A 6,966-nucleotide genomic window follows, 5' to 3' on the forward strand; every position below is an offset into this window, starting at 1 on the left:
CTGCAGGTTTCTTTGTTCTTTGTTAACGTGACTGTCTCTCCATGAATGGTGCCAGGCCTGTTGAGTTTCTCTAGCAATTTCTGTTTCAGAACCATAAATTAGTTAGCTCAGTTGCTTATCAGCTGTCAATGCTTTTGTTAATTCTGTCAGTTAACTTACCAAGACAGAAGCACACTTCAGAAAATGAAACTTTTATTGGACATTGTCCAAGTCAGGAAACCCAGTCCCTCCTGTGCTCACGGATCTGCATTGGCTCCAAAATGGGTACAGTCTCAATTTTAAACTTCTCATTATGTTTTCAAACTCTTTTGTAACCTATAATCTTCTCCATCCTCATAACTCATAACCCTCCACCACTTTGCATTCCACCAACCTGGTTCCTGAATTTATTTGTTTCACTGTTGGCAGTCATGCCTTCAGCTGCCTAGGGCCTAAACTCTGGAACTGCCTTCCTAAATTTCCCTCCATCTCTGACAATAAGCGATAACAAAGTATAGAGCTGGATGAACACAGCAGGCCAAGCAGCATGTGTTCATCCAGCTGTACACATTGTTATCTCTGATTCTCCAGCATTTGCAGTTCCCATTATCTCTTCTCTCCATCTCTGCTTCAGTTTCCACCTTCACGACACTCCTGACACCGCCCCTATTTGACATAGCCTTTGGTCTTCTGTCCAGATATTTCCTCATGGGGCCCATTGCCTGCCTTTGTTTGAAAGTCACTCCTATGCAGCACTTGGGATATTTTATTGTGTCAGAGATGCTGCATAAATGTATATTATTGAAACACTCAGAAAATGTGACATTGAGGACTGGAAAAAATTTCATCCTCTTAATGCAAGATGATATTATTGATCAATTGCACTATTAGACATCAGCATGTTATAGAGTCATAGAGACGTACAGCATGGAAATAGACCATTCAGTCAAATTCATTTATGCTGACAAGATATCCTAATTTAATCTAGTTCTGTTTTTCAGCATTTGGCCCATATCCCTCTAAACCCTTTCTATTTATAAACCTATCCAGATGCCACTTAAGTGTTGTCATTGTACCAGCCTCCACCACTTCCTCTGGCAGCTCATTCCATACACACACCACCCTCTGAGTCAAAAGGTGCCCCAAAGGTCTCTTTTAAATCTTTCCCCTCTCACCTTAAACCTATGCCCTCTGGTTGTGGACTCTCTTACCCTGAGAAAAAGACTTTTGCTATTCACCCAATCCATGCCCCTCATGATTTTATAAACTTCTGTAATTTCAGCCTCAGATGCTCTGGTGAAAATAGCCCCAGCCTATTCAGCCTTTTGCTATAGCTTAAACCTTCTAATACTTGTGAATCTTAGTGGCATAGTGATAATATCAGAGGACTAATAATACAGGGGTCTGAATTAATCTTCTGGGACATGGGTTCAAATCTCACCATGACAGGTGATGAAATCTTAACTAGTTCGAAGCTATCACTTTGGCAACATCTATCAATTGCTGTTTCCCTAATTCCCTTCAGGGCCAACATGTGACTCAGCCCACAGCAATGTGGCTGACTTTGAAATAGTCTGAACATGCTGCTCAGCTCCAGTGTGAGTAGGGATGGGCAATACATACTGATGTTATCAGCAATGCCCACATCCCATGAAAGAATAAACAGGGGAAAATAGACTGGATAGAGTCAGCTGTTAGAATGTTTCCTTTCAACCAAATGCTTTCCGACATATATGCTCAATTGTTTGAGATCTGTTTGGCCTGTATTTGGTAGTTTATTGCTCTCAGTTTTATTTTTGAATGGGGCTGTAACATTTGCAGCATCTCCATATCTAAAGAGGATCAGAAGATTGTGTTCAGAACCTCTACAGTTCCTGGCCTTACTTCCTTGGGATGCATCTCGTCGAATTGGGTAACTTTCCAGTACTGAGTGCTGCCAACCTTTGAAGCATGTCCTCTCAATCTATTTTTGTCTGATCCAATTTCTCTACTTCCTCCTGGTATTCTGTAACTGGCGTTTTTGATTGTTGCATTCACAAGATGTGGGCATTTGCTGGCAAGACCAACATTCATTATCATTCCTGGGAGACGGGTGGTGGAGAATGTTGCTGAACCACATGTAGCAATTTGATGTCTCGCTCGGAGGATTCAGGGAGCAGCTAAGGGTCAAACATGTTGTGACTGGAGTTACATGCAGCTCAGCATGGCTAAGGACAGCAGGCTTCTTTCCCAAGACAAACATTCAATATCGCTAAATTGATTCCAGGGATAAGAGGGCTTGCCTCCTGAAGAGGGATTGAGCAGTTTAGGCTCTGCTTTCTGGGTTTAGAAGAATGAGAGGAGATTGAAACGAGGTGTGTAAAGTGATAAAGGGGATTGAGAAAGTAGATGTAGAAGGGATGTTTCTAATGTGGGGCAATCTAAAATGAGGGGTCATAGTTTTAGGATACAGGGCAGCAGATTTAAAATAGAGATAAGGAGAAAATACTTCTTTCAAAGAGTCATGAATCTGTGAAATTCACCAACCCTGAATGCAGTGGGTGTTGGGACATTGAGCAAATTTAAGGAGATATATAGGCTTTTAATCAGTAATCGAATGAAGGGTTATGGAGAGGAGCAGGAAAGTGGAGTTGAGGCCAAGATGAGATCAGCACTGATTGTATCAAATGGCAGGTCATGCTCGAAGGGCTGAATTGCCTACTCCTACTCATTGTTCTTGATCCATATGTGTGGCCTTTCTGTTTACTTTGGTCTAAAATTGATGGTAGATTGCTGGGCCAACAGGTAATTTCTGACCAAAGTATGCAGAAAGGCCACACACACAAATTAAATCCAAAGATGTGCAGGTTAGGTGGATTGGCCGTGGGAAATTGCCCGTAGTGTTCAGGGGTGTGTGGGTTATAGGAGGATGAGTCTGGGTGGGATGCTTCAAGGGGCAGTGTGGACTTGTTGGGCCAAAGGGCCTGTTTCCACACTGTAGGGAATCTAATCTAAATTTCAACAGTAATCACCCCAACACCCACAAATGGAGTTGCATGAAAACACTATTCCAATAAGCCACAGCACACTACAGCATCCCAGAACTGCACCAAAATGAAGAAGAACACCTCGACCACGTACTTAGAGACATCAGATACCTGAACAGCTGAGTCCAACGATGCCTGTCACACAATCAACAACAGGAAGATACAATTCACCCTGGCGTACTTGTTCTGTCACCATACATCAAGAACATATCTGAACTGACAACAGGACTCCTATGCCTACTGGGCATCAGAGTGGCTCTCAAGCCTACATCAATCCTACGCCAACTGCTCACAAGAATCAAAGACCCCTTACCAACCATGGGCAGAACCAACATAATATACAGAGTTCTATTCAAGGACTGTGACAAACATCACATTAGGCAGACAGGAAGAAAACTGGCTACAAGAATATAGAACATAGAACATTACAGCACAGTACAGGCTCTTTGGCCCTCGATGTTGTGCCGACCTGTCATACAGATCTCAAGCCCATCTAACCTACACTATTCCATCTACGTCCATATGCTTGTCCAATGACGACTTAAATGTACCTAAAGTTGACGAATCTACTACCGTTGCAGGCAAAACGTTCCATTCCCTTACTATTCTCTGAGTAAAGAAACTACCTCTGTCATCTGTCCTATATCTTTCACCCCTCAATTTAAAGCTACGCCCCCTCGTGCTTGCCGTCAACATCCCAGAAAAAAGGCTCTCCCTATCCACCCTATCTAACCCTCTGATTATTTTATATGTTTCAATTAAGTCACCTCTCAACCTTCTTCTCTCTAATGAAAACAGCCTCAAGTCCCTCAGCCTTTCCTTGTAAGACCTTCCCTCCATACCAGGCAACATCCTAGTAAATGTCCTCTGCACCCTTTCCAAAGCATCCACATCCTTCCTATAATGCGGTGACCAGAACTGTACACAATACTCCAAGTGCGGCCGCACCAGAGTTTTGTACAGCTTCACCATAACCTCTTGGTTCCGAACTCGATTCCTCTCTTAATAAAAGCTAAAACTCTGTATGCCTTCTTAACAGCCCTGTCAACCTGGGTGGCAACTTTCAAGGATCTGTGTACATGGACACCGAGATCTCTCTGCTCATCTACACTACTAAGAATCTTACCATTAGCCCTGTACTTTGCCTTCTGATTACTCCTACCAAAGTGCATCACCTCACACTTGTCTGCATTAAACTCCATTTGCCACCTCTCAGTCCAGCTCTGCAGCTTATCTATGTCTCTCTGCAACCTACAGCATCCTTTGTCGCTATCCACAACTCTACTGACCTTAGTGTCATCTGCAAATTTACTAACCCATCCTTCTAGTGTTGGTAAACTGTTGGAAAAGGTTATAAGGGATAGGATTTATAATCATCTAGAAAAGAATAAATTGATTAGGGATAGTCAGCACGGTTTTGTGAAGGGAAGGTCGTGCCTCACAAATCTTATTGAGTTCTTTCAGAAGGTGACCAAACAGGTGGATGTGAGTAAACCGGTTGATGTGGTGTATATGGATTTCAACAAGGCATTCGATAAGGTTCCCCACAGTAGGCTATTGTGCAAAATGTGGAGGATTGGAATTGTGGGAGATATAGCAGTTTGGATCGGAAATTGGCTTGCTGAAAGAAGACAGGGGGTGGTAGTTGATGGGCAATGTTCATCCTGGAGACCAGTTATTAGTGGTGTACCGCAAGGGTGGGTGTTGGGTCCACTGCTGTTTGTCATTTTTATAAATGGCCTGGATGAGGGCGTAGAAGGATGGGTTAGTAAATTTGCAGACGACACTAAGGTCGGTGGAGTTGTGGATAGTGACGAAGGATGCTGTAGGTTGCAGAGAGACATAGCTAAGCTGCAGAGCTGGGCTGAGACGTGGCAAATGGAGTTTAATGCAGACAAGTGTGAGGTGATGCACTTTGGTAAGAGTAACAGGAAGGCAAAGTACAGGGCTAATGGTAAAATTCTTAGTAGTGTAGATGAGCAGAGAGATCTCGGTGTCCATGTACACAGATCCTTGAAAGTTGCCACCCAGGTTGACAGGGTTGTTAAGAAGCCATACAGTGTTTTAGCTTTTATTAATAGAGGGATCGAGTTCCGGAACCAAGAGGTTATGGTGAAGCTGTACAAAACTCTGGTGCGGCTGCACTTGGAGTATTGTGTACAGTTCTGGTCACCGCATTATAAGAAGGATGTAGAAGCTTTGGAAAGGGTGCAGAGGACATTTACTAGGATGTTGCCTGGTATGGAGGGAAGGTCTTACAAGGAAAGGCTGAGGGACTTGAGGCTGTTTTCATTAGAGAGAAGAAGGTTGAGAGGTGACTTAACTGAAACGTATAAAATAATCAGGGGGTTAGATAGGGTGGATAGGGAAAGCCTTTTTCCTGGGATGGTGACGGCGAGCATGAGGGGGCATACCTTTAAATTGAGGGGTGAAAGATATAGGACAGATGTCAGAGGTAGTTTCTTTACTCAGAGAGTAGAAAGGGAATGGAACGCTTTGCCTGCAATGGTAGTAGATTCGCCAACTTTAGGTACATTTAAGTCGCCATTGGATAAGCATATGGACGTAGATGGAATAGTGTAGGTTAGATGGGCTTGAGATCGGTATGACAGGTCGGCACAACATTGAGGGCCGAAGAGCCTGTACTGTGCTGTTATGTTCTATGTTCTATGTTCTACGCCCTCCTCCAGGTCATTTGTAAAAATGACAAACAGCAGTGGACCCAACACCGACCCTTGCGGTACACCACTCGTAACTGGTCTCCAGGATAAACATTTCCCATCAACTACCACCCCCTGTCTTCTTTCAGCAAGCCAATTTCCGATCCAAACTGCTATATCTCCCACAATCACATTCCTCTGCATTTTGTACAATAGCCTACTGTGGGGAACCTTATCGAATACCTTGCTGAAATCCATATACACCACATCAACCGGTTTACTCTCATCTACCTGTTTGGTCACCTTCTCAAAGAACTCAATAAGGTTTGTGAGGCACGACCTTCCCTTCACAAAACCGTGCTGACTATCCCTAATCAATTTATTCTTTTCTAGATGATTATAATCCTATCCCTTATCACCTTTTCCAACACCATGAACTCCAATGAGCAACAAAAAGAGATGACCAATACTTACTCATCTCCACACACACAGACAAGGAGGACCACCAGTTTGATTGGGATAACATCAGGATCCTAGTGCAAGCCAAACAGGGACAAGCACGGGAATTCCTAGAGACCTGTTTTTCCACCAAGAAGGCTGTTGACAAACACGTAGAATTAGACCCTAGATATAGAGCACTGCAAAGGAAAACCTGAAATAAGGTAATCAATTCCAACGGACCCAGGGTTTAAATACCAGGTAGGGAAACACAACAGCACTCCATCGGTGGCTGCACTGATGATGTTTCCCAGCAGAGTACTGAAACATTTGGGAACTAACAAACCAGCTCAATGAGTTGACCAACCTCAACATCCACAACCCGAGCTACAAATCTATTCAAGAATATTGATCTTTATCCACTGGCAAGAGAAACTTACGTGGATGCTTTGGTCAGATTAAACCCTCAACCATGAAAAATTTGAGATCTTTTAAGGGTATTAATCAGCTTCATCAGGTCCTCTAATATAATATCCCACACTCAGGGACTTTCAAACCAGCAAAATTATCTCACTACAGAATACATCAACAGGAGCATTATAAAAGAAACAATGTTTTATAAAAGTTTACCAATATCAGAACATAAATCCAGATATATGAAATTGAGAATATTGTTGTCCAGATGTAGGTTTGTGAAGATTTAATTTTGAGATGGCAACATTTTTAGAATTGTTAATGAATATGTGTTGCAAGAATCAATTCTAAATTATATTATGGTGAACGATACTGGATTATAGATTCTCATATGTCATTATAACATAACTATTCTACTTTCAACTTATGCACAATCTTTAGCAAAACAA

This window comes from Stegostoma tigrinum, chromosome 8 (assembly GCF_030684315.1).
Source record: "Stegostoma tigrinum isolate sSteTig4 chromosome 8, sSteTig4.hap1, whole genome shotgun sequence".
Lineage (NCBI taxonomy): Eukaryota > Metazoa > Chordata > Chondrichthyes > Orectolobiformes > Stegostomatidae > Stegostoma > Stegostoma tigrinum.